The sequence below is a fragment of the Lepeophtheirus salmonis genome, chromosome 3, assembly GCF_016086655.4.
Source record: "Lepeophtheirus salmonis chromosome 3, UVic_Lsal_1.4, whole genome shotgun sequence".
NCBI lineage: Eukaryota > Metazoa > Arthropoda > Copepoda > Siphonostomatoida > Caligidae > Lepeophtheirus > Lepeophtheirus salmonis.
This window is the reverse complement of record NC_052133.2, coordinates 8266386-8281962: the sequence shown is the minus strand read 5'-3', so window position 1 is coordinate 8281962 and position 15577 is coordinate 8266386. Positions and strand designations below refer to the sequence as shown.

The following is a 15577-nucleotide window of genomic DNA, read 5'->3' as shown; positions in this document are numbered from 1 at the left end:
AGAGGAATTACAAGTTATCGCTTCTCGGCCTTTTGGCTAAGATCAAAGTGTAGTATCTGTTCTTATCAGCTTAATATCTGATACAAGGACCATGTGTCCTTCTCGATATTAAACTTATTTCTGAGCGGGGGAGGGAGACTCACATGCTTGCATGGGCTCCTTCACGAGTTGGCCTGGTATTGCAGTATCTCCAGGAATTTGGCTCACTTTCCCCAAAAATCATTACAAGGTTCTTTATAATTAATTGAAAAGTCTGGTTTAATAAATTGAGGATACACACTTATTGGCGTATTATTTATAGAATTAATATGACTCATCGTCTAACATTCTTCAATTTAACGTCCTTGCTTATTTGATATTCCATAACCCGAGTGAGAATAAAGAAAAACAGTATACTGGAGCAGAATTCCTATTGGACACTTTGACAGTCTCAAGTTCTATTATTTCATCCTCAATTTATCTCTACAAGAAACAATGCTAGTATACATGTATCACAATTTGTTGTACCCAAATCTAAATTTTAGGAGGAAAATGATAAAATGTTTTATTTCAAATTTTCTTTTCTTGTTTTATTTCTCGAGTCCTTATTGGACTATAAGCAATTGTAAATAATTTTTGCATGTATGTAAAATGTTTGTTGGTCATTTATCTAATAGGCAGTGAACTTGAAGATCAGAAAACAGAGATAAGTAACTCAAGTGTGATTTCAAAATAAGGTTCCAACTTTTGCTCAATAATTTATAATTTCCAAGCATAGTAAGAATGATTTTAGGCATGTCCCGTTCACCCCCAATTCCTCATGAACGAACTCAAAAAGGGACATTAATTCTTGAGCAATATAAAGAACATAGAACAACAAGTCCTCAAAAAAAAAAAAGAGAGGGTGGTTGAATATGGAACTGTTTTGTTTCCTCATCTCTCAATAGATGGTAGTAAACTCGGAAGGTAGGTGGAAAAAATATTCTGAAGGAGAGAAGCGGGGAAAGTAACTTGATATTCAATGGAGAGAGGAATTACAAGTTATCGCTTCTCGGCCTTTTGGCTAAGATCAAAGTGTAGTATCTGTTCTTATCAGCTTAATATCTGATACAAGGACCATGTGTCCTTCTCGATATTAAACTTATTTCTGAGCGGGGAGGGAGACTCACATGCTTGCATGGGCTCCTTCACGAGTTGGCCTGGTATTGCAGTATCTCCAGGAATTTGGCTCACTTTCCCCAAAAATCATTACAAGGTTCTTTATAATTAATTGAAAAGTCTGGTTTAATAAATTGAGGATACACACTTATTGGCGTATTATTTATAGAATTAATATGACTCATCGTCTAACATTCTTCAATTTAACGTCCTTGCTTATTTGATATTCCATAACCCGAGTGAGAATAAAGAAAAACAGTATACTGGAGCAGAATTCCTATTGGACACTTTGACAGTCTCAAGTTCTATTATTTCATCCTCAATTTATCTCTACAAGAAACAATGCTAGTATACATGTATCACAATTTGTTGTACCCAAATCTAAATTTTAGGAGGAAAATGATAAAATGTTTTATTTCAAATTTTCTTTTCTTGTTTTATTTCTCGAGTCCTTATTGGACTATAAGCAATTGTAAATAATTTTTGCATGTATGTAAAATGTTTGTTGGTCATTTATCTAATAGGCAGTGAACTTGAAGATCAGAAAACAGAGATAAGTAACTCAAGTGTGATTTCAAAATAAGGTTCCAACTTTTGCTCAATAATTTATAATTTCCAAGCATAGTAAGAATGATTTTAGGCATGTCCCGTTCACCCCCAATTCCTCATGAACGAACTCAAAAAGGGACATTAATTCTTGAGCAATATAAAGAACATAGAACAACAAGTCCTCAAAAAAAAGAAAGAGAGAGGTGGTTGAATATGGAACTGTTTTGTTTCCTCATCTCTCAATAGATGGTAGTAAACTCGGAAGGTAGGTGGAAAAAATATTCTGAAGGAGAGAAGCGGGGAAAGTAACTTGATATTCAATGGAGAGAGGAATTACAAGTTATCGCTTCTCGGCCTTTTGGCTAAGATCAAAGTGTAGTATCTGTTCTTATCAGCTTAATATCTGATACAAGGACCATGTGTCCTTCTCGATATTAAACTTATTTCTGAGCGGGGAGGGAGACTCACATGCTTGCATGGGCTCCTTCACGAGTTGGCCTGGTATTGCAGTATCTCCAGGAATTTGGCTCACTTTCCCCAAAAATCATTACAAGGTTCTTTATAATTAATTGAAAAGTCTGGTTTAATAAATTGAGGATACACACTTATTGGCGTATTATTTATAGAATTAATATGACTCATCGTCTAACATTCTTCAATTTAACGTCCTTGCTTATTTGATATTCCATAACCCGAGTGAGAATAAAGAAAAACAGTATACTGGAGCAGAATTCCTATTGGACACTTTGACAGTCTCAAGTTCTATTATTTCATCCTCAATTTATCTCTACAAGAAACAATGCTAGTATACATGTATCACAATTTGTTGTACCCAAATCTAAATTTTAGGAGGAAAATGATAAAATGTTTTATTTCAAATTTTCTTTTCTTGTTTTATTTCTCGAGTCCTTATTGGACTATAAGCAATTGTAAATAATTTTTTGCATGTATGTAAAATGTTTGTTGGTCATTTATCTAATAGGCAGTGAACTTGAAGATCAGAAAACAGAGATAAGTAACTCAAGTGTGATTTCAAAATAAGGTTCCAACTTTTGCTCAATAATTTATAATTTCCAAGCATAGTAAGAATGATTTTAGGCATGTCCCGTTCACCCCCAATTCCTCATGAACGAACTCAAAAAGGGACATTAATTCTTGAGCAATATAAAGAACATAGAACAACAAGTCCTCAAAAAAAAAAGAAAGAGAGAGGTGGTTGAATATGGAACTGTTTTGTTTCCTCATCTCTCAATAGATGGTAGTAAACTCGGAAGGTAGGTGGAAAAAATATTCTGAAGGAGAGAAGCGGGGAAAGTAACTTGATATTCAATGGAGAGAGGAATTACAAGTTATCGCTTCTCGGCCTTTTGGCTAAGATCAAAGTGTAGTATCTGTTCTTATCAGCTTAATATCTGATACAAGGACCATGTGTCCTTCTCGATATTAAACTTATTTCTGAGCGGGGGAGGGAGACTCACATGCTTGCATGGGCTCCTTCACGAGTTGGCCTGGTATTGCAGTATCTCCAGGAATTTGGCTCACTTTCCCCAAAAATCATTACAAGGTTCTTTATAATTAATTGAAAAGTCTGGTTTAATAAATTGAGGATACACACTTATTGGCGTATTATTTATAGAATTAATATGACTCATCGTCTAACATTCTTCAATTTAACGTCCTTGCTTATTTGATATTCCATAACCCGAGTGAGAATAAAGAAAAACAGTATACTGGAGCAGAATTCCTATTGGACACTTTGACAGTCTCAAGTTCTATTATTTCATCCTCAATTTATCTCTACAAGAAACAATGCTAGTATACATGTATCACAATTTGTTGTACCCAAATCTAAATTTTAGGAGGAAAATGATAAAATGTTTTATTTCAAATTTTCTTTTCTTGTTTTATTTCTCGAGTCCTTATTGGACTATAAGCAATTGTAAATAATTTTTGCATGTATGTAAAATGTTTGTTGGTCATTTATCTAATAGGCAGTGAACTTGAAGATCAGAAAACAGAGATAAGTAACTCAAGTGTGATTTCAAAATAAGGTTCCAACTTTTGCTCAATAATTTATAATTTCCAAGCATAGTAAGAATGATTTTAGGCATGTCCCGTTCACCCCCAATTCCTCATGAACGAACTCAAAAAGGGACATTAATTCTTGAGCAATATAAAGAACATAGAACAACAAGTCCTCAAAAAAGAAAGAGAGAGGTGGTTGAATATGGAACTGTTTTGTTTCCTCATCTCTCAATAGATGGTAGTAAACTCGGAAGGTAGGTGGAAAAAATATTCTGAAGGAGAGAAGCGGGGAAAGTAACTTGATATTCAATGGAGAGAGGAATTACAAGTTATCGCTTCTCGGCCTTTTGGCTAAGATCAAAGTGTAGTATCTGTTCTTATCAGCTTAATATCTGATACAAGGACCATGTGTCCTTCTCGATATTAAACTTATTTCTGAGCGGGGAGGGAGACTCACATGCTTGCATGGGCTCCTTCACGAGTTGGCCTGGTATTGCAGTATCTCCAGGAATTTGGCTCACTTTCCCCAAAAATCATTACAAGGTTCTTTATAATTAATTGAAAAGTCTGGTTTAATAAATTGAGGATACACACTTATTGGCGTATTATTTATAGAATTAATATGACTCATCGTCTAACATTCTTCAATTTAACGTCCTTGCTTATTTGATATTCCATAACCCGAGTGAGAATAAAGAAAAACAGTATACTGGAGCAGAATTCCTATTGGACACTTTGACAGTCTCAAGTTCTATTATTTCATCCTCAATTTATCTCTACAAGAAACAATGCTAGTATACATGTATCACAATTTGTTGTACCCAAATCTAAATTTTAGGAGGAAAATGATAAAATGTTTTATTTCAAATTTTCTTTTCTTGTTTTATTTCTCGAGTCCTTATTGGACTATAAGCAATTGTAAATAATTTTTGCATGTATGTAAAATGTTTGTTGGTCATTTATCTAATAGGCAGTGAACTTGAAGATCAGAAAACAGAGATAAGTAACTCAAGTGTGATTTCAAAATAAGGTTCCAACTTTTGCTCAATAATTTATAATTTCCAAGCATAGTAAGAATGATTTTAGGCATGTCCCGTTCACCCCCAATTCCTCATGAACGAACTCAAAAAGGGACATTAATTCTTGAGCAATATAAAGAACATAGAACAACAAGTCCTCAAAAAAGAAAGAGAGAGGTGGTTGAATATGGAACTGTTTTGTTTCCTCATCTCTCAATAGATGGTAGTAAACTCGGAAGGTAGGTGGAAAAAATATTCTGAAGGAGAGAAGCGGGGAAAGTAACTTGATATTCAATGGAGAGAGGAATTACAAGTTATCGCTTCTCGGCCTTTTGGCTAAGATCAAAGTGTAGTATCTGTTCTTATCAGCTTAATATCTGATACAAGGACCATGTGTCCTTCTCGATATTAAACTTATTTCTGAGCGGGGGAGGGAGACTCACATGCTTGCATGGGCTCCTTCACGAGTTGGCCTGGTATTGCAGTATCTCCAGGAATTTGGCTCACTTTCCCCAAAAATCATTACAAGGTTCTTTATAATTAATTGAAAAGTCTGGTTTAATAAATTGAGGATACACACTTATTGGCGTATTATTTATAGAATTAATATGACTCATCGTCTAACATTCTTCAATTTAACGTCCTTGCTTATTTGATATTCCATAACCCGAGTGAGAATAAAGAAAAACAGTATACTGGAGCAGAATTCCTATTGGACACTTTGACAGTCTCAAGTTCTATTATTTCATCCTCAATTTATCTCTACAAGAAACAATGCTAGTATACATGTATCACAATTTGTTGTACCCAAATCTAAATTTTAGGAGGAAAATGATAAAATGTTTTATTTCAAATTTTCTTTTCTTGTTTTATTTCTCGAGTCCTTATTGGACTATAAGCAATTGTAAATAATTTTTGCATGTATGTAAAATGTTTGTTGGTCATTTATCTAATAGGCAGTGAACTTGAAGATCAGAAAACAGAGATAAGTAACTCAAGTGTGATTTCAAAATAAGGTTCCAACTTTTGCTCAATAATTTATAATTTCCAAGCATAGTAAGAATGATTTTAGGCATGTCCCGTTCACCCCCAATTCCTCATGAACGAACTCAAAAAGGGACATTAATTCTTGAGCAATATAAAGAACATAGAACAACAAGTCCTCAAAAAAAAAAAAGAAAGAGAGAGGTGGTTGAATATGGAACTGTTTTGTTTCCTCATCTCTCAATAGATGGTAGTAAACTCGGAAGGTAGGTGGAAAAAATATTCTGAAGGAGAGAAGCGGGGAAAGTAACTTGATATTCAATGGAGAGAGGAATTACAAGTTATCGCTTCTCGGCCTTTTGGCTAAGATCAAAGTGTAGTATCTGTTCTTATCAGCTTAATATCTGATACAAGGACCATGTGTCCTTCTCGATATTAAACTTATTTCTGAGCGGGGAGGGAGACTCACATGCTTGCATGGGCTCCTTCACGAGTTGGCCTGGTATTGCAGTATCTCCAGGAATTTGGCTCACTTTCCCCAAAAATCATTACAAGGTTCTTTATAATTAATTGAAAAGTCTGGTTTAATAAATTGAGGATACACACTTATTGGCGTATTATTTATAGAATTAATATGACTCATCGTCTAACATTCTTCAATTTAACGTCCTTGCTTATTTGATATTCCATAACCCGAGTGAGAATAAAGAAAAACAGTATACTGGAGCAGAATTCCTATTGGACACTTTGACAGTCTCAAGTTCTATTATTTCATCCTCAATTTATCTCTACAAGAAACAATGCTAGTATACATGTATCACAATTTGTTGTACCCAAATCTAAATTTTAGGAGGAAAATGATAAAATGTTTTATTTCAAATTTTCTTTTCTTGTTTTATTTCTCGAGTCCTTATTGGACTATAAGCAATTGTAAATAATTTTTGCATGTATGTAAAATGTTTGTTGGTCATTTATCTAATAGGCAGTGAACTTGAAGATCAGAAAACAGAGATAAGTAACTCAAGTGTGATTTCAAAATAAGGTTCCAACTTTTGCTCAATAATTTATAATTTCCAAGCATAGTAAGAATGATTTTAGGCATGTCCCGTTCACCCCCAATTCCTCATGAACGAACTCAAAAAGGGACATTAATTCTTGAGCAATATAAAGAACATAGAACAACAAGTCCTCAAAAAAAAAAGAAAGAGAGGTGGTTGAATATGGAACTGTTTTGTTTCCTCATCTCTCAATAGATGGTAGTAAACTCGGAAGGTAGGTGGAAAAAATATTCTGAAGGAGAGAAGCGGGGAAAGTAACTTGATATTCAATGGAGAGAGGAATTACAAGTTATCGCTTCTCGGCCTTTTGGCTAAGATCAAAGTGTAGTATCTGTTCTTATCAGCTTAATATCTGATACAAGGACCATGTGTCCTTCTCGATATTAAACTTATTTCTGAGCGGGGGAGGGAGACTCACATGCTTGCATGGGCTCCTTCACGAGTTGGCCTGGTATTGCAGTATCTCCAGGAATTTGGCTCACTTTCCCCAAAAATCATTACAAGGTTCTTTATAATTAATTGAAAAGTCTGGTTTAATAAATTGAGGATACACACTTATTGGCGTATTATTTATAGAATTAATATGACTCATCGTCTAACATTCTTCAATTTAACGTCCTTGCTTATTTGATATTCCATAACCCGAGTGAGAATAAAGAAAAACAGTATACTGGAGCAGAATTCCTATTGGACACTTTGACAGTCTCAAGTTCTATTATTTCATCCTCAATTTATCTCTACAAGAAACAATGCTAGTATACATGTATCACAATTTGTTGTACCCAAATCTAAATTTTAGGAGGAAAATGATAAAATGTTTTATTTCAAATTTTCTTTTCTTGTTTTATTTCTCGAGTCCTTATTGGACTATAAGCAATTGTAAATAATTTTTGCATGTATGTAAAATGTTTGTTGGTCATTTATCTAATAGGCAGTGAACTTGAAGATCAGAAAACAGAGATAAGTAACTCAAGTGTGATTTCAAAATAAGGTTCCAACTTTTGCTCAATAATTTATAATTTCCAAGCATAGTAAGAATGATTTTAGGCATGTCCCGTTCACCCCCAATTCCTCATGAACGAACTCAAAAAGGGACATTAATTCTTGAGCAATATAAAGAACATAGAACAACAAGTCCTCAAAAAAAAGAAAGAGAGAGGTGGTTGAATATGGAACTGTTTTGTTTCCTCATCTCTCAATAGATGGTAGTAAACTCGGAAGGTAGGTGGAAAAAATATTCTGAAGGAGAGAAGCGGGGAAAGTAACTTGATATTCAATGGAGAGAGGAATTACAAGTTATCGCTTCTCGGCCTTTTGGCTAAGATCAAAGTGTAGTATCTGTTCTTATCAGCTTAATATCTGATACAAGGACCATGTGTCCTTCTCGATATTAAACTTATTTCTGAGCGGGGGAGGGAGACTCACATGCTTGCATGGGCTCCTTCACGAGTTGGCCTGGTATTGCAGTATCTCCAGGAATTTGGCTCACTTTCCCCAAAAATCATTACAAGGTTCTTTATAATTAATTGAAAAGTCTGGTTTAATAAATTGAGGATACACACTTATTGGCGTATTATTTATAGAATTAATATGACTCATCGTCTAACATTCTTCAATTTAACGTCCTTGCTTATTTGATATTCCATAACCCGAGTGAGAATAAAGAAAAACAGTATACTGGAGCAGAATTCCTATTGGACACTTTGACAGTCTCAAGTTCTATTATTTCATCCTCAATTTATCTCTACAAGAAACAATGCTAGTATACATGTATCACAATTTGTTGTACCCAAATCTAAATTTTAGGAGGAAAATGATAAAATGTTTTATTTCAAATTTTCTTTTCTTGTTTTATTTCTCGAGTCCTTATTGGACTATAAGCAATTGTAAATAATTTTTTGCATGTATGTAAAATGTTTGTTGGTCATTTATCTAATAGGCAGTGAACTTGAAGATCAGAAAACAGAGATAAGTAACTCAAGTGTGATTTCAAAATAAGGTTCCAACTTTTGCTCAATAATTTATAATTTCCAAGCATAGTAAGAATGATTTTAGGCATGTCCCGTCACCCCCAATTCCTCATGAACGAACTCAAAAGGGACATTAATTCTTGAGCAATATAAAGAACATAGAACAACAAGTCCTCAAAAAAAAAAGAAAGAGAGTGGTGGTTGAATATGGAACTGTTTTGTTTCCTCATCTCTCAATAGATGGTAGTAAACTCGGAAGGTAGGTGGAAAAAATATTCTGAAGGAGAGAAGCGGGGAAAGTAACTTGATATTCAATGGAGAGAGGAATTACAAGTTATCGCTTCTCGGCCTTTTGGCTAAGATCAAAGTGTAGTATCTGTTCTTATCAGCTTAATATCTGATACAAGGACCATGTGTCCTTCTCGATATTAAACTTATTTCTGAGCGGGGGAGGGAGACTCACATGCTTGCATGGGCTCCTTCACGAGTTGGCCTGGTATTGCAGTATCTCCAGGAATTTGGCTCACTTTCCCCAAAAATCATTACAAGGTTCTTTATAATTAATTGAAAAGTCTGGTTTAATAAATTGAGGATACACACTTATTGGCGTATTATTTATAGAATTAATATGACTCATCGTCTAACATTCTTCAATTTAACGTCCTTGCTTATTTGATATTCCATAACCCGAGTGAGAATAAAGAAAAACAGTATACTGGAGCAGAATTCCTATTGGACACTTTGACAGTCTCAAGTTCTATTATTTCATCCTCAATTTATCTCTACAAGAAACAATGCTAGTATACATGTATCACAATTTGTTGTACCCAAATCTAAATTTTAGGAGGAAAATGATAAAATGTTTTATTTCAAATTTTCTTTTCTTGTTTTATTTCTCGAGTCCTTATTGGACTATAAGCAATTGTAAATAATTTTTTGCATGTATGTAAAATGTTTGTTGGTCATTTATCTAATAGGCAGTGAACTTGAAGATCAGAAAACAGAGATAAGTAACTCAAGTGTGATTTCAAAATAAGGTTCCAACTTTTGCTCAATAATTTATAATTTCCAAGCATAGTAAGAATGATTTTAGGCATGTCCCGTTCACCCCCAATTCCTCATGAACGAACTCAAAAAGGGACATTAATTCTTGAGCAATATAAAGAACATAGAACAACAAGTCCTCAAAAAAAAGAAAGAGAGAGGTGGTTGAATATGGAACTGTTTTGTTTCCTCATCTCTCAATAGATGGTAGTAAACTCGGAAGGTAGGTGGAAAAAATATTCTGAAGGAGAGAAGCGGGGAAAGTAACTTGATATTCAATGGAGAGAGGAATTACAAGTTATCGCTTCTCGGCCTTTTGGCTAAGATCAAAGTGTAGTATCTGTTCTTATCAGCTTAATATCTGATACAAGGACCATGTGTCCTTCTCGATATTAAACTTATTTCTGAGCGGGGGAGGGAGACTCACATGCTTGCATGGGCTCCTTCACGAGTTGGCCTGGTATTGCAGTATCTCCAGGAATTTGGCTCACTTTCCCCAAAAATCATTACAAGGTTCTTTATAATTAATTGAAAAGTCTGGTTTAATAAATTGAGGATACACACTTATTGGCGTATTATTTATAGAATTAATATGACTCATCGTCTAACATTCTTCAATTTAACGTCCTTGCTTATTTGATATTCCATAACCCGAGTGAGAATAAAGAAAAACAGTATACTGGAGCAGAATTCCTATTGGACACTTTGACAGTCTCAAGTTCTATTATTTCATCCTCAATTTATCTCTACAAGAAACAATGCTAGTATACATGTATCACAATTTGTTGTACCCAAATCTAAATTTTAGGAGGAAAATGATAAAATGTTTTATTTCAAATTTTCTTTTCTTGTTTTATTTCTCGAGTCCTTATTGGACTATAAGCAATTGTAAATAATTTTTGCATGTATGTAAAATGTTTGTTGGTCATTTATCTAATAGGCAGTGAACTTGAAGATCAGAAAACAGAGATAAGTAACTCAAGTGTGATTTCAAAATAAGGTTCCAACTTTTGCTCAATAATTTATAATTTCCAAGCATAGTAAGAATGATTTTAGGCATGTCCCGTTCACCCCCAATTCCTCATGAACGAACTCAAAAAGGGACATTAATTCTTGAGCAATATAAAGAACATAGAACAACAAGTCCTCAAAAAAAAAAAGAAAGAGAGTGGTTGAATATGGAACTGTTTTGTTTCCTCATCTCTCAATAGATGGTAGTAAACTCGGAAGGTAGGTGGAAAAAATATTCTGAAGGAGAGAAGCGGGGAAAGTAACTTGATATTCAATGGAGAGAGGAATTACAAGTTATCGCTTCTCGGCCTTTTGGCTAAGATCAAAGTGTAGTATCTGTTCTTATCAGCTTAATATCTGATACAAGGACCATGTGTCCTTCTCGATATTAAACTTATTTCTGAGCGGGGAGGGAGACTCACATGCTTGCATGGGCTCCTTCACGAGTTGGCCTGGTATTGCAGTATCTCCAGGAATTTGGCTCACTTTCCCCAAAAATCATTACAAGGTTCTTTATAATTAATTGAAAAGTCTGGTTTAATAAATTGAGGATACACACTTATTGGCGTATTATTTATAGAATTAATATGACTCATCGTCTAACATTCTTCAATTTAACGTCCTTGCTTATTTGATATTCCATAACCCGAGTGAGAATAAAGAAAAACAGTATACTGGAGCAGAATTCCTATTGGACACTTTGACAGTCTCAAGTTCTATTATTTCATCCTCAATTTATCTCTACAAGAAACAATGCTAGTATACATGTATCACAATTTGTTGTACCCAAATCTAAATTTTAGGAGGAAAATGATAAAATGTTTTATTTCAAATTTTCTTTTCTTGTTTTATTTCTCGAGTCCTTATTGGACTATAAGCAATTGTAAATAATTTTTGCATGTATGTAAAATGTTTGTTGGTCATTTATCTAATAGGCAGTGAACTTGAAGATCAGAAAACAGAGATAAGTAACTCAAGTGTGATTTCAAAATAAGGTTCCAACTTTTGCTCAATAATTTATAATTTCCAAGCATAGTAAGAATGATTTTAGGCATGTCCCGTTCACCCCCAATTCCTCATGAACGAACTCAAAAAGGGACATTAATTCTTGAGCAATATAAAGAACATAGAACAACAAGTCCTCAAAAAAAAAAGAAAGAGAGAGGTGGTTGAATATGGAACTGTTTTGTTTCCTCATCTCTCAATAGATGGTAGTAAACTCGGAAGGTAGGTGGAAAAAATATTCTGAAGGAGAGAAGCGGGGAAAGTAACTTGATATTCAATGGAGAGAGGAATTACAAGTTATCGCTTCTCGGCCTTTTGGCTAAGATCAAAGTGTAGTATCTGTTCTTATCAGCTTAATATCTGATACAAGGACCATGTGTCCTTCTCGATATTAAACTTATTTCTGAGCGGGGAGGGAGACTCACATGCTTGCATGGGCTCCTTCACGAGTTGGCCTGGTATTGCAGTATCTCCAGGAATTTGGCTCACTTTCCCCAAAAATCATTACAAGGTTCTTTATAATTAATTGAAAAGTCTGGTTTAATAAATTGAGGATACACACTTATTGGCGTATTATTTATAGAATTAATATGACTCATCGTCTAACATTCTTCAATTTAACGTCCTTGCTTATTTGATATTCCATAACCCGAGTGAGAATAAAGAAAAACAGTATACTGGAGCAGAATTCCTATTGGACACTTTGACAGTCTCAAGTTCTATTATTTCATCCTCAATTTATCTCTACAAGAAACAATGCTAGTATACATGTATCACAATTTGTTGTACCCAAATCTAAATTTTAGGAGGAAAATGATAAAATGTTTTATTTCAAATTTTCTTTTCTTGTTTTATTTCTCGAGTCCTTATTGGACTATAAGCAATTGTAAATAATTTTTGCATGTATGTAAAATGTTTGTTGGTCATTTATCTAATAGGCAGTGAACTTGAAGATCAGAAAACAGAGATAAGTAACTCAAGTGTGATTTCAAAATAAGGTTCCAACTTTTGCTCAATAATTTATAATTTCCAAGCATAGTAAGAATGATTTTAGGCATGTCCCGTTCACCCCCAATTCCTCATGAACGAACTCAAAAAGGGACATTAATTCTTGAGCAATATAAAGAACATAGAACAACAAGTCCTCAAAAAAAAAGAGAGAGGTGGTTGAATATGGAACTGTTTTGTTTCCTCATCTCTCAATAGATGGTAGTAAACTCGGAAGGTAGGTGGAAAAAATATTCTGAAGGAGAGAAGCGGGGAAAGTAACTTGATATTCAATGGAGAGAGGAATTACAAGTTATCGCTTCTCGGCCTTTTGGCTAAGATCAAAGTGTAGTATCTGTTCTTATCAGCTTAATATCTGATACAAGGACCATGTGTCCTTCTCGATATTAAACTTATTTCTGAGCGGGGAGGGAGACTCACATGCTTGCATGGGCTCCTTCACGAGTTGGCCTGGTATTGCAGTATCTCCAGGAATTTGGCTCACTTTCCCCAAAAATCATTACAAGGTTCTTTATAATTAATTGAAAAGTCTGGTTTAATAAATTGAGGATACACACTTATTGGCGTATTATTTATAGAATTAATATGACTCATCGTCTAACATTCTTCAATTTAACGTCCTTGCTTATTTGATATTCCATAACCCGAGTGAGAATAAAGAAAAACAGTATACTGGAGCAGAATTCCTATTGGACACTTTGACAGTCTCAAGTTCTATTATTTCATCCTCAATTTATCTCTACAAGAAACAATGCTAGTATACATGTATCACAATTTGTTGTACCCAAATCTAAATTTTAGGAGGAAAATGATAAAATGTTTTATTTCAAATTTTCTTTTCTTGTTTTATTTCTCGAGTCCTTATTGGACTATAAGCAATTGTAAATAATTTTTGCATGTATGTAAAATGTTTGTTGGTCATTTATCTAATAGGCAGTGAACTTGAAGATCAGAAAACAGAGATAAGTAACTCAAGTGTGATTTCAAAATAAGGTTCCAACTTTTGCTCAATAATTTATAATTTCCAAGCATAGTAAGAATGATTTTAGGCATGTCCCGTTCACCCCCAATTCCTCATGAACGAACTCAAAAAGGGACATTAATTCTTGAGCAATATAAAGAACATAGAACAACAAGTCCTCAAAAAAAAAAGAAAGAGAGAGGTGGTTGAATATGGAACTGTTTTGTTTCCTCATCTCTCAATAGATGGTAGTAAACTCGGAAGGTAGGTGGAAAAAATATTCTGAAGGAGAGAAGCGGGGAAAGTAACTTGATATTCAATGGAGAGAGGAATTACAAGTTATCGCTTCTCGGCCTTTTGGCTAAGATCAAAGTGTAGTATCTGTTCTTATCAGCTTAATATCTGATACAAGGACCATGTGTCCTTCTCGATATTAAACTTATTTCTGAGCGGGGAGGGAGACTCACATGCTTGCATGGGCTCCTTCACGAGTTGGCCTGGTATTGCAGTATCTCCAGGAATTTGGCTCACTTTCCCCAAAAATCATTACAAGGTTCTTTATAATTAATTGAAAAGTCTGGTTTAATAAATTGAGGATACACACTTATTGGCGTATTATTTATAGAATTAATATGACTCATCGTCTAACATTCTTCAATTTAACGTCCTTGCTTATTTGATATTCCATAACCCGAGTGAGAATAAAGAAAAACAGTATACTGGAGCAGAATTCCTATTGGACACTTTGACAGTCTCAAGTTCTATTATTTCATCCTCAATTTATCTCTACAAGAAACAATGCTAGTATACATGTATCACAATTTGTTGTACCCAAATCTAAATTTTAGGAGGAAAATGATAAAATGTTTTATTTCAAATTTTCTTTTCTTGTTTTATTTCTCGAGTCCTTATTGGACTATAAGCAATTGTAAATAATTTTTGCATGTATGTAAAATGTTTGTTGGTCATTTATCTAATAGGCAGTGAACTTGAAGATCAGAAAACAGAGATAAGTAACTCAAGTGTGATTTCAAAATAAGGTTCCAACTTTTGCTCAATAATTTATAATTTCCAAGCATAGTAAGAATGATTTTAGGCATGTCCCGTTCACCCCCAATTCCTCATGAACGAACTCAAAAAGGGACATTAATTCTTGAGCAATATAAAGAACATAGAACAACAAGTCCTCAAAAAAGAAAGAGAGAGGTGGTTGAATATGGAACTGTTTTGTTTCCTCATCTCTCAATAGATGGTAGTAAACTCGGAAGGTAGGTGGAAAAAATATTCTGAAGGAGAGAAGCGGGGAAAGTAACTTGATATTCAATGGAGAGAGGAATTACAAGTTATCGCTTCTCGGCCTTTTGGCTAAGATCAAAGTGTAGTATCTGTTCTTATCAGCTTAATATCTGATACAAGGACCATGTGTCCTTCTCGATATTAAACTTATTTCTGAGCGGGGAGGGAGACTCACATGCTTGCATGGGCTCCTTCACGAGTTGGCCTGGTATTGCAGTATCTCCAGGAATTTGGCTCACTTTCCCCAAAAATCATTACAAGGTTCTTTATAATTAATTGAAAAGTCTGGTTTAATAAATTGAGGATACACACTTATTGGCGTATTATTTATAGAATTAATATGACTCATCGTCTAACATTCTTCAATTTAACGTCCTTGCTTATTTGATATTCCATAACCCGAGTGAGAATAAAGAAAAACAGTATACTGGAGCAGAATTCCTATTGGACACTTTGACAGTCTCAAGTTCTATTATTTCATCCTCAATTTATCTCTACAAGAAACAATGC

The 15577-nt window shown here is 34.3% G+C and overlaps 16 non-coding genes across 16 annotated transcripts; all 16 read left to right on the top strand.

The window, feature by feature from the left end:
* The first annotated feature begins 16 nt into the window (after positions 1–16).
* LOC121115526 (U2 spliceosomal RNA) lies at positions 17–212 on the top strand. The gene has a single exon (XR_005863573.1). It is a non-coding gene; the product is annotated as a U2 spliceosomal RNA (small nuclear RNA).
* Positions 213–1022: 810 nt separating this feature from the next.
* On the top strand, positions 1023–1217 carry LOC121115500 (U2 spliceosomal RNA). Its single transcript, XR_005863549.1, has one exon. It is a non-coding gene; the product is annotated as a U2 spliceosomal RNA (small nuclear RNA).
* An 811-nt stretch (positions 1218–2028) lies between these two features.
* On the top strand, positions 2029–2223 carry LOC121115501 (U2 spliceosomal RNA). The gene has a single exon (XR_005863550.1). It is a non-coding gene; the product is annotated as a U2 spliceosomal RNA (small nuclear RNA).
* Positions 2224–3037: 814 nt separating this feature from the next.
* LOC121115527 (U2 spliceosomal RNA) lies at positions 3038–3233 on the top strand. The gene has a single exon (XR_005863574.1). It is a non-coding gene; the product is annotated as a U2 spliceosomal RNA (small nuclear RNA).
* An 809-nt stretch (positions 3234–4042) lies between these two features.
* Positions 4043–4237, top strand: LOC121115502 (U2 spliceosomal RNA). The gene has a single exon (XR_005863551.1). It is a non-coding gene; the product is annotated as a U2 spliceosomal RNA (small nuclear RNA).
* Positions 4238–5046: 809 nt separating this feature from the next.
* Positions 5047–5242, top strand: LOC121115528 (U2 spliceosomal RNA). The gene has a single exon (XR_005863575.1). It is a non-coding gene; the product is annotated as a U2 spliceosomal RNA (small nuclear RNA).
* An 815-nt stretch (positions 5243–6057) lies between these two features.
* Positions 6058–6252, top strand: LOC121115504 (U2 spliceosomal RNA). The gene has a single exon (XR_005863552.1). It is a non-coding gene; the product is annotated as a U2 spliceosomal RNA (small nuclear RNA).
* An 811-nt stretch (positions 6253–7063) lies between these two features.
* On the top strand, positions 7064–7259 carry LOC121115529 (U2 spliceosomal RNA). The gene has a single exon (XR_005863576.1). It is a non-coding gene; the product is annotated as a U2 spliceosomal RNA (small nuclear RNA).
* An 811-nt stretch (positions 7260–8070) lies between these two features.
* On the top strand, positions 8071–8266 carry LOC121115531 (U2 spliceosomal RNA). Its single transcript, XR_005863577.1, has one exon. It is a non-coding gene; the product is annotated as a U2 spliceosomal RNA (small nuclear RNA).
* An 812-nt stretch (positions 8267–9078) lies between these two features.
* LOC121115532 (U2 spliceosomal RNA) lies at positions 9079–9274 on the top strand. The gene has a single exon (XR_005863578.1). It is a non-coding gene; the product is annotated as a U2 spliceosomal RNA (small nuclear RNA).
* An 812-nt stretch (positions 9275–10086) lies between these two features.
* LOC121115533 (U2 spliceosomal RNA) lies at positions 10087–10282 on the top strand. Its single transcript, XR_005863579.1, has one exon. It is a non-coding gene; the product is annotated as a U2 spliceosomal RNA (small nuclear RNA).
* Positions 10283–11093: 811 nt separating this feature from the next.
* Positions 11094–11288, top strand: LOC121115505 (U2 spliceosomal RNA). The gene has a single exon (XR_005863553.1). It is a non-coding gene; the product is annotated as a U2 spliceosomal RNA (small nuclear RNA).
* Positions 11289–12101: 813 nt separating this feature from the next.
* On the top strand, positions 12102–12296 carry LOC121115506 (U2 spliceosomal RNA). Its single transcript, XR_005863554.1, has one exon. It is a non-coding gene; the product is annotated as a U2 spliceosomal RNA (small nuclear RNA).
* Positions 12297–13104: 808 nt separating this feature from the next.
* Positions 13105–13299, top strand: LOC121115507 (U2 spliceosomal RNA). Its single transcript, XR_005863555.1, has one exon. It is a non-coding gene; the product is annotated as a U2 spliceosomal RNA (small nuclear RNA).
* Positions 13300–14112: 813 nt separating this feature from the next.
* On the top strand, positions 14113–14307 carry LOC121115508 (U2 spliceosomal RNA). Its single transcript, XR_005863556.1, has one exon. It is a non-coding gene; the product is annotated as a U2 spliceosomal RNA (small nuclear RNA).
* Positions 14308–15116: 809 nt separating this feature from the next.
* LOC121115509 (U2 spliceosomal RNA) lies at positions 15117–15311 on the top strand. Its single transcript, XR_005863557.1, has one exon. It is a non-coding gene; the product is annotated as a U2 spliceosomal RNA (small nuclear RNA).
* The last annotated feature ends 266 nt before the right edge of the window (positions 15312–15577 follow it).